General features: G+C 46.2%; 1 protein-coding gene across 9 annotated transcripts in view; it reads right to left on the bottom strand.

Annotated features, from left to right (window-relative positions):
- TSPAN11 (tetraspanin 11) overlaps positions 1-7,996 on the bottom strand; it is a 72,166-nt gene extending 64,170 nt beyond the window's left edge. For all 9 annotated transcript variants that reach the window (XM_027594786.2, XM_035721792.1, XM_027594789.2 and 6 more), the window contains exon 1: positions 7,873-7,996. The gene's annotated coding sequence lies outside the window, so the exon portion shown is untranslated. The remainder of the gene's footprint in view (positions 1-7,872) is intronic.
- Between the last annotated feature and the right edge of the window lie 13,360 nt (positions 7,997-21,356).

Raw genomic sequence — 21,356 nt, 5'->3', positions numbered from 1 at the left:
TATATTGAGAGAGAGAGAGAGAGAGAAAGAGAGAGAGAGAGAGAGAGAGAGAGAGAGAAAGAAAGAAAGAAAGAAAGAAAGAAAGAAAGAAAGAAAGAAAGAAAGAAAGAAAGAAAGAAAGAAAGAAAGAAAAGAAAAGAAAAGAAAAGAAAAGAAAAGAAAGAAAGAAAAGAGGAAAGAACTCCTTTTTCAGTTCATGGTACTAGTACTTGCTTCCTAGAACTCGCCGGGAACTTGAGGTTTCCAGCCCACTGAAAAGCCCTTAGCCGGCAAGCTATCAGAAGGTGTTAATTGCTTTCTGAGTATTTCATTCTGGCTCTAGTCCTAACTTCCTGTCTCCCTGCCTTACCTCTCTCCCCACAGAGAGAGGGACTTATTTCTTCTGGAAGGCTTGGCTTCCCTAAACCTCTCTGTGTGCAAAAAGCACCCCAAAACGTGGAGTCACCTGAAGGGCACCTCCTCCCTTGCTAACTAAGCCACACCCTTTCCCATCCCAAACCATCTGCTGGGTTTTGGTATAAAAATGGTCATGCCTAGAACAAGCTAGCCAACGTCTTTGAACAGACGTAAGAACTCCTAGAAGCTTTTTGCTTTCTGATGCATTCCAACCCTCAGACAAAATGGGCCATGCCCCCCTCTACCCCTGTCCTTTGTTCCTTCTTTTGAGCTTCTTAAACACACTAGAACCTGTGAGTAAATGATCCAAGCTGACTTTTTAAAAATGTAAATGATTTAAAGCAGAAGAATGGAGACCTGGATAAGGAGATGGAAGCCTTTGCTATTTTCCAAAGATCTAAATGACTAACTGGAATCTGAGGGCACTTGAATGGCCCACTCGTTTAAAGGACGTGTTCTACCCCAAGTGGACCAGAACCATCTAAATATGGGACCAAAATGGAAGGTCAAGGGTTGAAGCCCAGCTGGCTTCCCGAGCAGGCTCCCTGAGCAGACTCACAGTGCCCCGTGCTGAGAAGGGCCTTGCGCTTGGTTTAATGTGCTGCTGTTGGCATCCCGGGATTTTTAATAATTTTATCTTTGAGCTTGTGTTTTGTAAGTGAAGCCCCATGGGACGGTGGGCATGACTGTGAGCAGACAGAAATGCACAGTGTGTGTGTGTCCACTGTTCCTTGCTGATATCATTTGATCCTCGATGCCCCATGAGCACAGAATTCCTGGGGGTCCTCTGGGCGTGGTGCTCAAGGAGTCTCAAAGTGATTACAAGGTAAGGTGTTCGGTTTCTCATGGAGCAAGGGGGTGCTGATGGCCCAGGGAGGTCAGGTTCTCTGCTGGAACCAAAGCTGGATTCAAGTGCAGAAAGCAAGCGATGCATTGTAAGAAACACCAGCAACCAAGGACCCCTATGATACCCTGTCCTTCCCTATTTGTGGCACTTCCTGCATTAGTCATCTCCTCAAGCTGAAAATGATGGACAGCAGGGAAGTGAAGCCCGTGTCCATGTTGGGCATGGTTGCTTTTCCTTTCAGCCCTTTCTTTCCCTTAGGCTGAAAGTGGGGTGTGACAGTGTGTTGACAGAAGGTGCACGTATCAAGAAGGGAAATAAAAACATCGAGGTCATTTTGTGCATCATTTCCAATGTTAAGAAGAACAAAACATGAGCTAGGACATATGACTGTGTGATTTTGGTGATTCTACATATGAGTTAAATGCCCATATACTTGCTTTTATTTTGTTTTATTTATTTAAGTAATCCCTACACCCAACGTGGGGCTCAATCCTAGGACCCTGAGATCAAGAGTCGCACACTCTTCCAACTGAGCCAGCCAAGGTGCCCCTACTTGCATTTAAAACTGGCACTGCATGATATCAAGATGAATTAGTAAATTCATGCTAATAATTAAAACTAAAATAAAATGAAAATTTTAATTTCTCTTTACTTAGAATGCCACTGAGTAGCAAATAAAACCCACCGTGACAAGTCAAGAAAGAGACCACGGAAGACAGGAAAAGGCTTTACATTTTAGTACTTTCAATGACACTTTTTCCTGCTTTTTGAGCCAGGGGTCCACAATTTCATTTTGCACTGGGTCCGACAAATTATGTAGCCAGCCCTCATTGAGGTACTTCTCCCTGAGGCACAATCTCACTGATGGCTGATAAGCTCCCTCCTGAAATATCTATTCTGTGGACACTGACTGAACTCCCATTGTTTGCCCAGCTTGGTGCTAGTTGCCAGGGATAAAAAGTCAATAAACGTAAATTTCTATCCTCACGCAGTGGCGAGGAATATAACCCTGAAGCCATAGTATAGGTCATTGTTTTCCAAGGGTCAGAACCGTAGTATTTGTCTGCAGAAGGAAGGTCTGAGAGAGAAATGTCTTTACAACTTTTCACGAGCACTTAGAGAAAGGTGGGCCTTTGCCTGTCAAAAAAAGCTTCAGAGGCTAGTGACCACACCTACATGATCAAACAGGATAATGGAAAACTTTTTATAATTTTGCAATCTGTTCCAAACCTCAAACTGGACACCACCAGCCCAATCCTGTTCTTTGTTCTTTTCTCTTCTGAGCCTTTCAACACACTAGAATCTGTTGGTTAAATGGTCTAAATTGATTTTTTTTTTAAGATTTTATTCATTTATTTGACAGACACAAGCAGAGAGAGAGAGGGAGCACAAGCAGGGGGAGTGGGAGAGGGAGAAGCCGGCTTCCTGCCGAGCAGGGAGCCCGATGCGGGGCTCGATCCCAGGATCCTGGGATCATGATCTGAGTGGAAGGCAGACACTTAACTGACTGAGCCACCCAGGTGTCCCTAAACTGATCTTTTAAAAATGTAAATGATAGAAAGGGGAGAAGTAGACACTGGGTAGTGAAATCACTACCACTTTTATGGTCTTTGATTAATTGTTTCCAATGGAGAAACAAATTTAATTTTCATTTACAGTGAAGTGTGGCTGACAAATTCTTTCAAAACATGAGATCCCTGTTCAAATAATAATAAGAAGAAGAATCTAGAAGTCAGGACACAGGTGAGAACCACTGCGGGGTTCTCCCCCGCTGTCTGCCATCAAAGAGGGTCAGGGAACTCTACTTTAGTTCAAAACTTAACTACTTCAAAATGGATCAGGGACCATCAGAGCAATTTCCTTTAACATTTCCTGAACCTCTGTAACAGCCTCAATTCTTGAATTCTTGGCATTTTGCAGTAAAACCCCTTAAGCCTTTAAGAAGAGCTGATACGTACACAGGGCAATGAGGTGGGAGGGAGCCGCGTAAGTCCAGCTGCATCCTGCCCGCAGTTGTGTGGAGAGCAGAACGGCCAGGGGGAAAGACAGCCAGAGAAGAAAAAGGGTGGTTGGCTGGCCCCGGGGAATACCCCCGATGACTGGCACTCAAGATCAGGGCTGGGACGCGTGGTGCAGCAGTCACCACCTGGCAGGCCCCCCTTGTCACTGCGAACCCTTGTCCAGAGTGCTCACCTTGGTCAGCCCACACCTGGGCGCTCGGTGCCCCTCTCCGGATTTGGGCTTTCTGGACTTAACTCTGCCATCCATTGGTACCCAGGCCAGCTGGGAGGTAGAACTCCTTTCTTTGGTTGGCAGAAGAGGAACTGAAGCTCAGTGAGGTCACATAGCACACGGAGGGCCACCCAGAAGGAAGGGGCAGGGCCCCGATTCCAGGCTGGAGTACCCGACCTGGAGCTGGGCTCTCTGCCCTTCCCCCGCCAAGTCCCACCACACCGGTTTTCCTGCACCGGTTTTCCTTCGTTTCCTGAGCTCCGGCTCCAGCTCAGGTGAGAGCCACCCCAGCAGTGTGCCCTCAACTGTTTTCTCCTCTCTTCCTGGGAGTGACTTTAATCTCCCCACAACTAGATGCTTGAGGTCAGGGGCCAGGTCTTTAGGTATTCTGAGGCCTGGAGGCTCAGAGGAGGCTCTGGGTGAATTTATGCATATTGATCAGCCCTCCCCTTCACCTCTGCAGTGCATGCCCTTCTAAGCACAAATCTCATGAACCCGGGAGCCCACGGGGGTCAGCCAGGGCAGGGACTGCTACAAGAAGCAAGGTCAATGGTCGGCAGGAATTACCAGGGGTGTCTGTGTTCCCTCTCTCCTTTCCCCCACTTCTTTCCATAGTCTCCCCCCTCAGCCATCCCCCCAAAACAACTCAATGAAACAACTGAACCTCCTTCTCCATTAAGGGGTGTGCTATTAATATATAATATTACCATTACATGTTATATACTCTTAGTACATACTGTATATACATATATATATACACACACGATTAGATACTATATATTACTATTATGTACTATATAATAATTGTATATAATAATATAAATAATAATAATAGTATATAATATATAGTACTATAAATAATATATAATAGTAATAGTATATATAGTATATAATACTAACAGTATATACTATAATATGTAATTATATAATATGTATTTATATATTAATAGCATATATTTAGCATGTTATGTTATATATTACATATTATATACCATACGACATTAATGTATCTTACATAATTACATATATATATATATCATGTGTTATATAACTATATTAGAGTATACATGCCTTATACTAACTCCTATGGGGTTTAACAAAGGTGGTGGTCAACCTGGATTCTGTGCCAAAAACCTGGGCACACAGTGCTGATATGGGAGCCACAGCGCCACCTGCAAACGGATTTACAGGAAGAGACAACCTTGGGGCTGCCAAGGCTGCTGTAAATGCGGGTCAGGGGGTGCCATCACATCGCTGTCTTCTAGGCTCAGGAATGGCTCAGAGAGAGGGCTCCTTCCCACTGCCAGCTACTCAAGAATAAAGCATGCTTAGTGGACATCTACTGGGCAGGAGGCACATCTGGACAGTTCTCCTGGGAACACACCTCCGGGAGGATGATGACGTAAACACGGTCCCCCTGAACAGGCAGCTCTCAATCAGAGTGTGGCTTATCCGCTTTGCAGATAGTCAGTGTCCCCTCCTGTTCATCTCCAACATAGTTCAGAGTTCCCATGGACCGCTGGTTGCTGGACTGTGTGCAAAGTCATCTTCATATTAACCTTCTCCAAAAATTCAGGAAATTAAACCGGTTGCGAAAAAACAACCCTGTGACGACTCCCCTGGCCAAGCAGAAGTGATCTGTGGGATGTGAGTGTCTGAATCACTGCCGTTGGTCCTCCTTGAGGGCCGAGCCTGCACTATTTCCAGCTGCAGGACTATTATTTCAACTTGGACTTGAAAAGGCCCCTCGGCGTCTTCTGATACAATGGTTTTCCAGTTTTATCTTAGTGGGAGGGCCCTTCCTTCCAAGGAAATCCTACCTGGACGCCAGCCCATAACTCAGATTAACCCCCAGCTGTTGGAGTGAGGGACCCATGGCCCTGCTTATGGGCCTTGCTCCTCCCTCAAAAGCTCCTAGGAGCACAGTTTGAAAAGCATGCCACCGTTCCCTGCTTATTAGGTTATTCGCTCAATCACCGACACAACCTTTTCTGAGTGCCTACTACGTTCCAGGGGCTGGTGAGCCAGCAGGTAGGAGGACCGGGGGAGGGCCCTGCTTTCCAGAATCTTCCAGTATGGCTGGAGATAGCAGAGCTAAGTTCAGACGATGGTAAGTGCTATGAAAGAATCAGATCCGGGCAATGAGCTTGTGGCCCAGGAGGAAGCTACTTTAGATGGGGGATCGCAGAAATGCCTCTCTGAGGCAGTAAAACCTGAGCAGAGGGCAGAACAACTGGTTGGACAGATGCCCTGATTTTGACCAGTGAGGAAGCTGACCCAAAGAGGTAAAGTGACGTTCCCCAGGACACACAGGTTGAGAGCCGAGCCAGGACTTGACCCTGGGTTTCCAGGCCCCCTGGCCAGCGCTCTTTTTCCTTTCGCAGTGTTTACTACACAGCTACTACATGCAAATAAGGCTCTCTGACGGGGGATATCCAAGTGCCCACAAAACCCCACGCCCACCCTGGCGTTCAGGGCCGCCTGTCATGACTCTCGGTGCCCTCTCAGACCTCCTCAGCTGGTTTGAGTCTGGCTCTGTACCCCAGAAGACAGCACCATGCAGTTGCCATCCCACACCCATGACGTTGCTCGGGAAAACTTCCTCCTCTCTTATATCCCTGGCTTCAAACTGTGGAAAGGGCTGTTGACTGCTTCTGTTGGGGGCATGAAGATAAAAGCAAGATGGCGGCTCACCCGGAGGAAGGCTCCCTGGAAAGTCAGGCTGCTCTAGGGTTACACAACTTAAACGCCAGCCAAGCCAGTTTTCCTCCTGGGCTGTAGAAGGCTTTCATAGGAAACCTCTGGCACCGCAAGGTCTGTACGGATCAAACACACCAAGAGTCCAAAGCTGGGCTCTAGGCACACGCTCCTGCTGAATATCAAGGGAAGCAGTATGCAAATTGCTCCCCTTACTAACCCCAGCCAAATAGCTCCAGGCCCTCAAAGTGTTCCCCAAGCCTCAGGCTCCGCCCCATGAGCCCAGCATTTGCCCTTTGCCCTTCCAGCCTAAGGCTGTCCCAGCACTTTCCCAGGCATTAGCCAATTTCAGCCTCCAGTAGTACCTCCTGAGGTAGGCAGGACAGCAGTTCTTTTTTTTAAGATTTTACTTTATTTATTTGACAGAGAGAGACGCAGCGAGAGAAGGAACACAAGCAGGGGGAGTGGGAGAGGGAGAAGCAGGGAGCCCGATGCGGGGCTCGATCCCAGGACCCTGGGATCATGACCTGAGCCGAAGGCAGACGCTTACCGGCTGAGCCACCCAGGCGCCCCAGGACAGCAGTTCTAAATCCCACTTTGCACACAAGCAACTGAGCCCCCGAGAGACCTGTGCAGGGAACATCACTAGTAACATAATAACAACCACTGAATTCTGATTCAAACCCAGGGCTCCAGACTCCAAAGGCAGCTATCATCAAGCTGCTCACAGATTAAACACAGAGTATCCACCCTGGTTTAATACCACACTCATTCCCTCGCTCCCCTCCACCTACATCTTATGCCCTGGAGTGTACTAAGGAGGGTTTCTAGAAGCTGCCTCTTCTCTCCTTGCTATCCCTGCCTCATACTGTGTGCCCACATGCTGGAGAGATCTGTAGCAATTTAGACCTAAGGTGAGATGCTCTCTTGTCCGACCCCACTGACCCCTCCTTCCTTTCATATTTTCATATTTTCAGCCAGTTCACTCTTGTCAATACTGAACATAACACTGGGAAAACAATACACCCTAGAACCATCCACATCTTCCTTCTTCCCGTACCAAACCGGCCAACTGCACCTGCAGGATTGGACAGGTAAACACAGGTGATGGGGCCTGCATAGCCATGTCCCCACAAATACACAGATGTGTCCCCATGGGACACAGAAGCCACACCAGCTGCCAGCATTTAGCAAACTCTGCTTTGCATGGGGGACTGAGACAAGCCCTATACAATTCTAGCTAGGATTACTCTGGACCGGTCACCCTGGGCTTATGCCTAAGAGCCAGCTACCAGAATCCAGGTGGACAAAGAAAATGACATTTTGAGGAGAGACAGGCACCGAGCACGCCGGGCGGCAAGAGGCACTCAGAAGCCCAGAGCCCTCTCCCAAGGCTCTAAGGGCAGAAAGGCCGACTCAGGACTCAAGAGTATAATTAGGGACACACAAACGCTGCGACCCCCCGCAGAGCCCCGTGCGCGCCCGTGTCCACCCAGTGGGACCCGAGGCCTCCCGCCCCCACTGCGCAACCAGAGTTGGCTGGCCCCTGCCCGCCCAGGCACGACCACCGTCCGGCTCAGCACGGCGGGCCGCGCGGCACGGGGAGGGAGGTGGGGGCGCGACCGGCCCGCCGCCTCGCCCCCGCCCCGGCCCCGGCCCTCCCGAGCGCCGCGCGCTGCTCCGCCGCCCCCCGCACTTACCGGGCTCCTCGGGCCGCCGGGCTCCGCACGCAGCGACGGGAGCGGGAGCCTCGGGAGGCGCGGCGGCGCTCCGGGCCCTCCCAGCGGGAGAGCGTCAGCGTGCGGGCAGCCCGGCTCCAGCCCAGCACCCCGGGCACTTCCTGCCGGTCCGCCCCGCCCCGCCTCCCGAGCGCCCACCCTCCCGGCTCGCCCCCCTCCGAGTCCCAGGCTCCCTTCCTCCCGGCCGGGCTGGCCTCCCCAGAAGCCCTGAGCTGGGCCGCGTCTTTGTTTGGGAGTTGGCCTCTCTTCAATTCGGAGCTCACAGAGCCAATTAAGTCGGAGTTAGGGGCAGCTGTGTGGTTGCCCGGGGATCCCTGCGGGGAGGGGAGGCTCACAAACCTCCCGTCTGCCCGCGGCTCCCCCGCTCCTTCTTTCCCAGCCCCGGGGTGGGGGGTGGCTCTCTCAGGTCTTGCTTTCTTCCCCTGGGTTGGTGCGTGGCTCAGGTCCCGGGAGACATTGGCCTGTGGGGGCTCCCAGGGACTCTAGGGACAAGCCCCTCTGATCCCAAAGAGCCGCCCCTCTCCCTCTGCCTACACCCTATATATAAGGAAGCCTCCCATCAGTGCCCTGTCCCAGCGAGAGCCCTCTGGACCGTGGGCTTGGCTTTCTGTGTCTTGGGCCCAGGAAGCCTCGAGACCTCCTCCCAGACTGGAGAAAAGAGGAAGAGTAGACACAGGACAGGCCATGCCCTGGCTGAGAACAGGTGCGAAGCGGAGAACTGGCTCTCTTCTACCTGGGCAGCATATTATTTCTCAAAGTAACAAAGGCCTGCGCTTATCCACCCACGCTCTTCTGAAACTTGACTGCAGCAAGCAAGGTTACCCATTTACCAGGGGCGCTAGGTCAGGAAAGCCTTTGGAAGCAGGGATTGCTGACAGAAGCGTAGCACCAGAGCAAAAATCAGCAGAGCGGACCAGGTGGAGGTCGCAGGAGGTGACTGCAGTGGTCCCTGTAGAGGGGCAGGCCTGAAATGGGGGTGAATGTGGAAGATGCAGCGGACGGGGGCCTCCACAGAGCTTGCCCTGTGTGTCATAGATGGAGGGGTAGCGAGGGGGTCTGAAGAAGGACCATGCTGGTGCTTTGAGTGTGGAAGTCTGGAGGAAGACCTGGAGTGCTGTGAAGCAGAGGGAACACAAGATGGAGGGAGTTTGGACAATGTAGAGAGGGCCGGGCTGAGGACAGAGCCCAGGTCGAAGCTCGAAAAGGAGCCAGTGAAAGAAACTGACATCATCCAGGAGGGCCAGCACTTGTGCAGAATGCCCAGATCCAGGAGAAGCCTGGGCTACAGGGACACCGATGAGGAGGGCACCCAAGAAAACAGGTTAGACTTGGAGCTGAAGAGATCTTTGCGAGACTTTGGAGAGAATCATTTCAGCATAGGGAGTATAAGCCACATTGCCCCTCCTTGGGGGCATCTGGTCCGATTAGTTGATGCAGGGATACAAAGGCACATCCGCTTGCTTTCATACTGGAGGACCCTGAAGGGCTATTCTAGCTCCAGAGCTTCCCAAGGGATCGGCGGAGGCCTCCGTGGAAACTGCACCTGGGTTAAAGTTCACTCTCTGTCCAGTCCCACATCCTCACTTTCTTATAGGCGTTTTTTTCCCAAGGCTATTTCCCAAGACCTCCTACCAGCAATTCTCCATCTCCATGCAGAGTCCGTTTTCCAGAAATCTGACCTGAGATGGGGGGGTGGTGTCAAGAGAGAAGGGGAGCGTGAAGTCGAGGGGGTGAGGACAGAGGGCATGAACAGCCAGCACCAGCGTTAGGGAGGAGAGGCAGAGCAATATGGAAGGAGAGAGGCCTGAGCAAGCCTGTGACGGCCTCTCCCTCTGACCTTCTTGCAAGACCTCTAAGGAAGCCGACCTCTTGTTAAGACCTTGACCTCTAATGAAGTAGTTTCAAGAGATGGCGGTCGTCAGAAAAAGTCAGAGAAGGTGGTGTTAAAGGATGAGACAGAAATGGAAAGGGAGAGAAGAACTCTTCGCAGTCGGAATGGGTTTTCCCACAGCCAGGCAGAGGAGAGAAGGGGGGGGGGCAGGACAGAGGAGACAGAATGCTGCCGGTGGGTAGGGATGAGGGGAAGTGCGTGTTCACAGTGGGAGTAACATTAAACCAGTAATTCAGAAAGAGAGGATTGGAGAGTGTTCTGGAGGGACCTTGTAGCAATATGAGAGGGCAAGTGATGGATAGGCCCCTGGACCAGGATATCCCCTCTCCAGCATTATCCCCAGGAACATTAAACATCTAGAGCAGAGAACCAACAGAAATACGATATGTAATTTACAGTTTCCCAGTAGCCACATTAAAAAAAATGTAAGAAGAAGAACCAGGTGAAATTAATTTTAATGATACAATTTTACTGCACACAATATATCTAAAGTATGTATGTTCATTTCAACATGCATCAATATCAAAATTATTAATGAGCTATTGTACATTTTCCTCCTGCTAAGTCTTCCAACTCTGCTGTGTATTTTATATTCAGAGCACATCTGAGTTTAGACACTACATTTTCATCGGAAATACTTGATCTGTATTTAGATTTCATAATGGTTATGGTTGAAGAAGTAGAGTTACAAACCTCAGTTGCTTCGTACATACTTATGCTTTCCAATAACCAAACCAAATGGTCAGTTTTAAAATTGAATTAAAATTAATTGAAATACAAAAAAACGTAGTCTTTCTGTTGCACTTCGCACATCCCAAGCGCTCAATAGCTGCACGTGGCCAGTGGCTGCCACACCAGACCGCACGGGTCTAGCATATGAATTCCTGGACATGTGGACTTTGTCTTGTTTTGTCCTCACCTTCTGTGAAGGGACGGGTCCTGCCCTCACCACGGCTCCACTAGCAAGATCCTACTCTGTTTCATTTTATTTCACAGAACACACTTGAAGATGATGAGGGAGCGGGTGGAGAATCTAAGATCTGTGGGGAGGGAAGGGGGTCTGGCTTGGGCCAGGCAAGGAGTGAAGAGAATGGGACATGAGTCAGAAGTCTTCGGTACAGTTACTCTGTGTTCACAAGAAGAATGTTGTCATTTCTTTTCCAGGGATTGAACTGAGAATGCAAGAGACAGCTCTTGTTGTCATGGTATCCCCAGTTAGTGGTTTCCCCTGAGCTCCAAGCACTGGCCTAGTCACAAACGCTTGGGTGTGGCTGCTAGGTCTGGACCTCATTTTTCTCATCTGCAAAATGGGAAGAGCAGTCTCTTATTTAGGGAGGAAAAAAAGGGGAGGGGTTGTGGAATCCTAAGCATGAAGCTACAGTGAAAGAGGGGTTTTGGTCCCAGATTGGGAGACCTGTGCTTCTCATCCAGGCCTGGCATAACCTCTGCCCCTGCTGGGGGCCAGTGGCTTCTGTTTTCAGTCCGCAATCTGGAGCCATTACATCTGATAGAGTGATCCAACACGGAGAGCTGGAGTAGAGAGGTTGTAGAGACTTTCTGAGAAATGTAAAAATAATAGTAACAACACTTAGGCTCCTTTGCTCTATAACGACCTGTCCCTATTACTTGGAGTTACAGGGTAGATCTCGTGGGATCCCCTCCATGCCGGCACATATCCTTGCTCCCTGCCAACAGCATCTATATGCATTCCCAGAAATCGAATCTCTACATCTATTCCTAGAAATAGAAAAGAGTCACAGAAAATACCTTTGTGTGCGTATAGTTGGTTACACATACACATATACACACACGTGCGCACACCGTGCTGAAGAGTATGATCTGGTGTTGTTGGCATCCTCAGGAGGCATGGTACATTAGCTTAGCTCAACATTCAGGTTGTACCATCGCAGGTCAGGATACGTAAAACTTGGATGTCTCCATCCCCTGAGCACAAGCCTGTCTTTCAAAACGATTTCCAGTCACTCCCTAGGTTGCAAGGAAATGAAGGAGCCCGTCATGATCTCTCCTCCTGCCCCCCTGACATTCCTGCAGGGTTACACTGCCATGCTGCTGTGGTCCTGATAAGAACTCTTTGTACAGACTCCTAGCCATTCCCAAGAAAAACAGCTCCGTTCTTGGAGGTAGAAAATCTCGGGTAGAAGTCATGCCCCTCTGCATACACATCACGCGGCGTGTCTGGCAGCCTGTTTCCCCTTTAAATCCTTAAAATGGGGAAAAACTCTTCCTGAGAGCCTTTCTACCCTCTTAGAGAATGGAAACTGTCCTTGGTTTCATCATCCATGTGAAAAATAGAGCTACATATCATCTGGTCAGTACCTTTCCTCTTTCAGAAGGACTGGCAAATGGTCAGATGTTAAATATTGATCAGTTTTGATTAGCTTGAATTCAACCTGCATTTGACTGTGAACATGATGGCTTAGCCTACTCATTTTTGCAACGATATCTGGTGTTTCATAGGAGGTGGTAAAGAAACGATTGTGGAATCGAACTGTACAATCTCAGGTATAATTCCCGTGAGAGAGATGTTATACTAGATGTAGGAGATTTTAAACTGTTGTGAGATAGACTTCTAATGACATCAAGAACACTCCTTGCACTAATTAGTGCTTGAAATAATTATTGATCTTTATTAACAATGTCAAGATAATTGCTCAGATATCCAGTTGCTTGAAATGCTCTCTTGGCATTCTACATGAAGGACTTTACAGACTGGTTCTCTCCCAGGAGAACATTATTTAAGGCAAAACATAGAAAAGCACATCTAGGGTACAGCAAACATAAGTACAGACAGCTGAGCAAATATATAAATAACATGCAAAATGACACTTAAATATTTACAGCTTGAATTTTTTAGTATGTGTAGCACATGCAGCTAGTCCTCTTTCATCTTCCCCAAGTTTTCTAGGGACTGCTTCTATAACTGGGGCAGAGGCTTTTCCAGGCATCCAAGGTCACCTGCTGGGGAGGAAGAGAAGCCTTTGGATAAACATGATGGATATTCTCAGAGCATCTATGTTAAAATTTATTTTGGGGGGGGAATACATTTTCAATATATTTTCAAAAGTGTCCCATCTGTATATGCTGATTGTAGAAAAATTTGATCAATATAAAATATTAAAGAGGACAGTAAAATCATCTGAAATCGTAGCCATCAGAGATAATCACCATACTATTTTGGTAAATTGTGTGTGTGTGTGTGTGTGTGTGTGTGTGTGTGTGTGTGTGTTTGTAAGCAGATTTATTTCATTTTAGAATATATTTTAGTCATCTTCTTATGTCAATGGATTTAAGAATATAGTACATATTTTTTTGCTATAATGTATGGATGTACCACAATCTATTTAACCAATCCTCTCCCCTATTGATGCATATTTAGGATGTTTCCAATAAGTACTTCCAATATGGTTATGCAAACTTTTTTCACATATATCTTTGCCCGCCTATTCAACTGTTCCTTCATGAGAAATATCAAGAAATAGAATAGCAGAAAATACAATTTTTTTGTGGATACACGCACACACACATACACATATACAAGATATATGCAAATTTATGTAATGAAATTCATGGGAAAAGTTGGTAGAACATGTTTCTTTTTAAAAAAACTTTTTTTGGTAGAATATGTTTCAAATGTAAATACAGTCATTACCTTTTGAGCGAGGACTGGGATTGGAAAGGTAGTTAAAGAGGAATTTGGTCAAACCTATTAATGTTAGTTTTTCACAAGGAGAAAATATCTGTGTGACTTAAACTTAGTTGAAATTAAAGGTAACAATGACAAAAAAAAAGAACAAGATAAAATCAGTTGACAATCACACATCATTGGAAAAAACTGCTTTCTTCTGCTGAAAAAAAATGAAAGGTAAATGCTGGAAGAATAAAAATAGGATATATAAATGCAACACTACTAAAAGAAGAAAAAAGGAAACAGCACCTAAAATACTGATTAACCGAACAACAATAAGGAACGAAAGGAAGAATAGAAACAACAAGAAAGTAGAGTAAGTAAAAAGTACAAGCATATGGACAAAATAAATCCAAATATACCAATGCTCGCAATTTCATGTAATTTGGTTGAAGTCTCCATTAAAAGGCAGCAACTCTCACATGGGGTAACAACACAAAATTCAGTTAAATGTTGTTTCAAAGATGCGTTAACCAAGGAAATGCTAACACCAAGAAACAGGTGTGCCCATATTAACATAAATGAAATGGAATTCAAAGTGCAAAGAGTTAATGGTCCAAGAAGAGGCTTTTTGTTTTGTTCTTGTCCACTCGTGAATCTTTGTGCAGTTTCAAAACGTATAAACAGAACAATAGTTCAAGTAGACAAAAAATAACCAAGGATTTAGAACTGTACTGTCCAATTCAGCAGCGACTAGCCACACACTATAGCCGGGAGCCACGAGGCTACTGAACACCTTAAATACGGCTAGTTCAAATTGAGATGTGCTAGCAGCAGAAAACACATATCAGATTTCAAAGATTTCGTATGAAAAATAATGTTATTTTAAAATATTAAGTGTTGAACGTATCATATTTTAGATGTATTGAGTTTAACAAAATCTATTAAACTTCATCTTAGCAGTTTCTTTTGACTTACTTTGATATGGCTACCAGAAAATTTAACACACATGGCACACATTGAATGGCAGTGAAGATTTAAATGATAAAATGAATAAGTATGGACCAATAGATATATAAAGGGAGCATCCTGATTTATCAGAGATTTTACCATCTTTTCAAACATTCATGCAATATTTATACATTGATCAATTATTTAGCCACATGAAGATCTGACAAATGTCTAAAAACTATCTCTTACACAGGCCGATATCTGACCAAGTGCTTTTTCACAACCCCATTGGAAATCTCTGGTGCCTATTCCAAATGCTGTTTTCCTCCGCAGTTACTGTGGGGAGTTGTCTGTGCGGGGTGAGGTCTGTGGGCACAAGCCCCTGAAGGTGGGGATCTCCATTCCTCTCAGGAGCCAGTTAACTGAGGTCCTACTCTGCCTATTGGCCCCAACTCACAAGATTTGTTGAGTCAGAACTCCCCTTTAGAGAACACTGATGACAACTTCACCCCAGAGGAAATGCCCAATCTGTAAACTGCTCCCTGTTTACGGGTGGCTGGAGGAAGAGCCAGCCTAATAGGCCCCTTTGTTCTGAATCACTCAACTGATAACACTGAGGAGGGGCTCAGGCACTCTCCTCCACATGGGTTTGATCACTCTGAGCTTCAACAGCTATTCCTACCTTGAGTAGTTTATTCTATTCATGTTTGGCTTGAATATTTTTTTATCATTTCTTCATCAATCCAATTCTATCTTTTTTTTTTTTAAATGGTCTTCAGTATTTCTGGTTTGCAGGTAAGCACCCTTCCTTGATTTCCAGCAACATTACAGATCTATTCCTTTTTCAAAATATCATTTCTGTAATTTCATGGGATTGGAGCAGGTAGAGATGTAGAAGCAGGTATCTTGTCTGTCTGATATCTTGATTCCATTGCAGGATGTCAATTTTTGTGTATTTTTCTTATAACCAGCCACCTTACTAATAGTATCTTTCATATTTAAATAAACATTAAGAAGAATGTGGGATGTGGAGAAAAGGAAACTCTTGTGCACTGTTGGTGGGAATGTAAATTGGTACAGCCATTGTGGAAAATAGTATGGAGGTTTCCCCCAAAATTAAAAAATCAAAAATAAAACTACCAGCAATTTCACCTCTGGGCATTTATCCAAAGAAGATGAAAACACTAACTCAAAAAGATACCTGCACCCTCATGTTCGTTGCAGCATTATTTATATAGTCAATATATGGAAACAACTTGTGCCCATCAATGGATGGATGGATGGATCAAGAAAAAAATATGTATATGTATATGGAATATAATGGAATATTATTCAGCCATAAAAAGGAATGAAATTTTGCCATTTGCAACAATATGGGTGGACTTTGAGGGCATTATGCTAGGTGAAATAAGTCAGAGAAGATAAATACCACATGATGTCACTTATATGTTGGAATCTAAAAAAACCCAAACAAACCCCAAAAACCAAGCTCATAGATATAGCAAATAGATTGGTGGGTGCCAGAGGTGGGGTTGGGGGGGTGAGAGAAATGGGTGAAGGGGGTCAAAATGTACAAACTTCCAGTTACAAAAAAATAAGTCATGCGGATGTAATATACAGCATGGCAACTATAATAACACTGTGTTGCATATTTGAAAGTTGCTGAGAAAGTAGATCTTAAAACTTCTCATCATCAGAAAAAATTTTTTGTAACTAGGTTAGGGGACATATTAACTAGACTTATTGTGATGATCATTTAACAATATATACAAAGAACGAATCATTATGTTATATACCTGAAACTAATATAATGTTATAATGTCAATTGTACCTCAATTAAAAAAAAGAATGCAAAATATGCATGCATTTTTCAGTGACATGGGAACTCTCAAACAAGTTGTAAAAAGGAGGGTTGCTATATCCCACATTTTTCTTGCTATTAGGGATACTTGGAGGACAAAAATGTTGAAAATTCAGCTAAAAAAATATTTTTGATGCCTTGAATTGGCCTCTCAATCTCTCCCATCATCCATCCTTCTCTCTTACCCAAAGAAATAAATCCAATTCCAATAAAGAGGAAAATGTTCTAATAAGGCCTTCTGGTCTCCCTCAGTCATAGGGCTGGTCACTAGGGCAACCTGCACAAGGCTCCATGCTTCAATCGGACCAGCACTTCATTTAATGCTCTGCTGTTGCCATCTTGAAATTCCTAATACTTTTCAGAGGCCCCACATTTTCATGGGTCACACAAACTAGGAAACTGATCCTGAATATAGGCTTCTATTCAGCAGAACCGTGTCCTTGATATTTCTGCCAACTACTTAGCTAGTGTTATGAGTTTTCTACCCAAGTTAAAACATTAAGGCTTGTGGCATTTTGTTGACCCCAGAGAAATTTCCATCATGTTTATCTTCAGAATCATCTTACTTTTTCTGCAGGGGTGGGGTGGGAGTTTGAATTTGAAGGAAGAATATCACCAGAGTCACATCCTTAGTATTCTTTGTGAGCTGGTGTCACCTTCCCCTCTTGATACTCTTGTACTCCTTCTGTGCTCGCCAGTCATACCACCATGTACAGCTTGTTCTTTCTTCCACACATTTGCCCAAGTGGTTCCCATGATTTGGAAGCCTTTCTTGCCCTGTATACTTGGTGAACTCTTACTCAACCTTCAAAACTTGTTTTAATTATCTACCCCTCTAGAAACCCTCCTTGTCCTCTCTAGGTAGAACTAAGTGCCTTGCTCCTATTGATCTCATGTCTGCATTAGGAATTTAAGCATAGAGCCGGAATTATTTTTCTTATACATTTCTTTTCCACTAGACTCGTGGTTTCCAACATTTTTTTTTTTTTTTTTGGTTTACTGATTTTATTGTGTGTGGCACACTTGAAGGCATTAAAATACTAAAAAAACACATTAAACAAGTCAGGAATAATTACAGTGCAACTATTGCTGCAGTATAACGGGGTCCTGCAGTGACTTCGAAAGCATCCACTGTTACCACACTATCATTTGCTCTCCCTCTCATATTAGTTTGCTGCTATCAATACCTGCTCTTGTGTATCTCAAATGTTACATCTTCTTATGTTCTAATAGCCGCCATGTTGGCTAGATTTTTCATCTCTCACCTCTTCTCATAGCCAGCTGACTCCACTCTCCACTATCATGTGACTTTTGGGGGCTGTGTTCCATTTGACAGATACTGCTAACATGCATTTTGCATTAGAGCAAAAGTATATGTTAGACATTAATTGAAAGTTGGCATCTCATTATGACATATACAGATTGTTTACTGTACCAGGGTGCTCAACTGAAAAGGCAAAGGGAGACCAATGGCTAGCTATAATCTGCTCACCAGACTGTGTGCCCACCAGACTTCGCTTGCCCCGAAGGGGTCGTGCAACAGGTACCATTTGGAGTAATGGTTCAGGACACCCCACGGTGCTCCAGCAGGGTCAGTTGGGAGCTGCTGGAAATCAAGGACTGGATTCTATTCATCTTTACTTCTCCAGCACCTAGCACAGTGATGGACAATGACAGGCTGTAGTAAATGTGAAATAAATTATATGACAATCAAGAAACTCTGCTGATAGCATGCAATATGATTTGGGCTTAGTCTAAAACACTGTTAACATAAATTTCCCAAATCTGGTCAGCTGAGGCAGTGGCTCTTAAATGTATTGGATATACTGGGGTGATGTGGGCAGCCCTGGCCCCAGCCCCCTACTGTCATGAATAGCCCTGGATCTTTCACTTCTGTGCTGAAGTCCGCCAAAGTCCCCGGGAGTGTGTCAAGCTCTTAGTCATCATTCATCGGCTGTACCGCTCCTGAAAGTGGTGGGCAAGGGCAGCACCGGTGCCCACCCTTTTTATCAAACAGGGATCCCCGCCGTCCATCTCCTGCCCCATTTCTTCTAGAAACTAGCACTCGCTGAGCATTTTAAAAGTTTAGAGCTGGAAGATGGCTTCAGGGTTGTCCAGGGTGATCTCATTTCCCCTCAGGAGAGGGACGTGATATCACCCTGTCGGTGTTGGTAGAACAGCAACTAGGGGCCCAGACTAGGACTACCTCCCTCTTGCGAGGCACATGTACGCCCCCATCCCTTCCTTTTTTCAGAATCCTTAGCAGCTCCCTCCCCACTACCCCTTCCATGAAAGGCTCTCCTTGGCTGTTCCCCAATCTGACTCTCAGAGATGGCAGAGCTGAGCCCAGGAGAGGTGGGAATAGGAAATGGCAAAAAAGGTTTATCTTCTCCTCTTCTTGCCTAGAGCTAGACTGGGCCTCTGTCCCCAGAAGTCACGTTACCAGTGTGGGATTTTGTGCTAATGAAGAGTGCTTTGGGCCAGACTCACAGGATGGAGGCTGAGTGAGGAGACTAGAAGCGTCACAGTGTGAGCAACTCATATCTGACATTATGTCAAGTGCTGTGTCCAGAAACAAAATCCACACACTTTCTGCAATCACATTATTCCTACCACATTCCTCATCTGGTCTCAAGGGCTCGTTTCTGAAACCTGGAGGGAAGAAATATCAGGGGCTAGCAAGCAGGTTTTGTAAAGCAGTCTTTTGGGAGCCCTGCATGGGGTCTGGCCCCGCTCCAGGCTCAGTCTATAGGGGATCCGGAAGGATTAGGGCTTTTCCTTCTGCTCTCAGCCTCTCTGCTCTCACTCTGGCCTGGGGGTCTGCCAGTCTGCTCGGGGACCCTCCAAGGACGTCTGGGAGCTCACCTGGGGACTCTAGGGACAGTGTGCTTCCTTCCACTGGACAGATGGGGGACACTGAGACTTCTGGAGAGAGGAAGAAATTCCCAAAGGTCATAAAAGGAGTGAGATCCCGTGTGAGAACCAGACCAAGAAGTTCCGTGCTCCTTTCTGTCTGGCGCCCTGGCTCCTGACTCCTCCTTGATTCCACATGATGGCTCTGGGGGTTGTCTGTTTGCACTTGGGGTCACAGGGCTTGGAGGGCGTGGGGTTGGGAGGGAAGGATAAGGGGTTAAGGGAGTGAGTCCCTGTGCAAGTATTTGTTTGAAGAGAGGTAAGAGATAAGGATGAGGGGGGAGCAATGGAAGTGTGTCAATGACCAAGGTGGCCCTTGGCCATCTTCAAGCTTCAACAGAGAGGCTTTCTCCGAACCTCACGATCTAAATGAGAACCTCTCCATGATTCTCCCTGCTCTTTTCTATTACAGGCCTTATTACAAATTGTAGCTGCCCATTTCTGTGTGTTTTTCTGGTTCGATGTCTGTCCAGCCATTAGACTCTAAGGTCCACAAAGGCAGGAAATATATTGGTTGGTTGTTTGCTCCAGGACCCAGCAGGCCTGGTGAATAGCGGGCATGCAAAATATTTGATGAGAGAATGAATATTTTTTTAAAACATTTATGATTCAATTTGGACATTGAATAGCTCCAACTTGCCTCTCAGTACTCATCATTAAGTGCATTGCTAGCCCAAATATAAATTATAGAACTGATTTTTTGGATCACCCATGATTTCTTTTCTAAGCGTCAGGGCCAATAACCAAGGGATTAATATATTTTCCACTGGACATGAGTTAATTAAAGGTACAAGGTTATCTTAGATTTTATTATTCCGCATACTTACTTCACTGCATAATTAATGATCCAGTCCTCGACGTAGATGATTTGTGGTTTGTCTGTCTTACTTTCATGCAGAAAATAGTCTGAAGGGATTTCTATTTTGCACCTTTGACATGAGTACCTAAGGGTGGTGTCTTTGAGAATCATAAGGTACTAAAAAGCCAGACCCACGATGCACAGCTTCAGATGATGCTGTTCATATTGGAGTTTCGGTGAAAGGCATGCTCAGCTTTGGGGCAGCCTGCACAGATGCCTGAGACAACAGCCTTGGGAGAACCCCAGCTTTATGGTTTAATGTGCATAGGCCCTAGAGGACTGCTGGCATCGCTTGACCACTCATCTCCCTCTTCTTATTCTTGCCCTTTTTCTTGTTCTTTCCAGGGCATCCAGAATGATCTATTCAAAGCCTAAGTGAGACCAGGGCCCTTGTATATTTAAAACCATCCAGTGACCTCTTATTGTACTGAGAGCAAAAACAAAGTCTCTCCCTGGCTGAAAGGGGCGCTACAGGATCCACCCTTGGCCTGCATCTCCTACCTTGGCACTTTTCTCTCTCCTTTGCTCCCTGAACTCAGGCTCCAGTGGCCTCCTTTCTCTTCCTCACTCAGCCAAGCTCATCCCCCCAGCTCAGCAGCTTTGCACCTGCTGTGTCCTCCATGTGAACAGCTCTCCGCCGCACCCGCCCCCCCCCCCAACCGCTGGATCTTCACCTGCTACTTTCTTCCTGTCATTCAGGTCTGAGCTTAGATGTCAGCCCCTGGCAAGCTCGTCCCTGACCCCAGTTCTGAAGCACACCCCGGTCACTCTGTATCTTCTCTCTGTGTTGTTTTCTGAGGAACTCATCACTATCTGATACCTGCTATCTTCCTCTTTCTCTCCATTTATTTACTTTTGTTCTGTCTGCCCCACTAGGATATAAGCTCCATGAGCATTGGGTCATTATCTTTGTTGTTCTTTGCTCTAGCTCTAGTGCTTGGCCTGTGCTAAGTGCTCTAGAAATATTCAATGAATGCCTTAAAGTCTGTAATTGGCTCATCGGGGTGGCTTCCCAGCCTGGCTTGCTGATTGACTGGGAAAGGCCACCTGAGAGCCTGGAAACCATCAGGAGCCTACTTTGCTGGAGAAAGCAAATGGCCTACAAGTTTAGGGGCCCGAGTTCTCTTCTCTCTTCTTACTGTTGCCTTTCGCCCATCTCTCAGAGTCTCAGCTTCCTCACCTGTCCCATGAAGGCGTTGGACTGGGTGACCTCTGAGGTCACATTCTGGTAGTCTCTGCCACTCCAGCCCACCTCCTTGCAAACACACAGTCAGAGGCCGGCCTCCCTGAGGAGCAGAGGTCTTGGGGGTAGCCGCAGCCCCAA

The sequence above is a fragment of the Zalophus californianus genome, chromosome 9, assembly GCF_009762305.2.
Source record: "Zalophus californianus isolate mZalCal1 chromosome 9, mZalCal1.pri.v2, whole genome shotgun sequence".
In the NCBI taxonomy this organism is placed as follows: Eukaryota; Metazoa; Chordata; class Mammalia; order Carnivora; family Otariidae; genus Zalophus; species Zalophus californianus.
The sequence above is the reverse complement of the archived record's forward strand: the minus strand, read 5'-3'. Positions and strand labels throughout refer to the sequence as shown.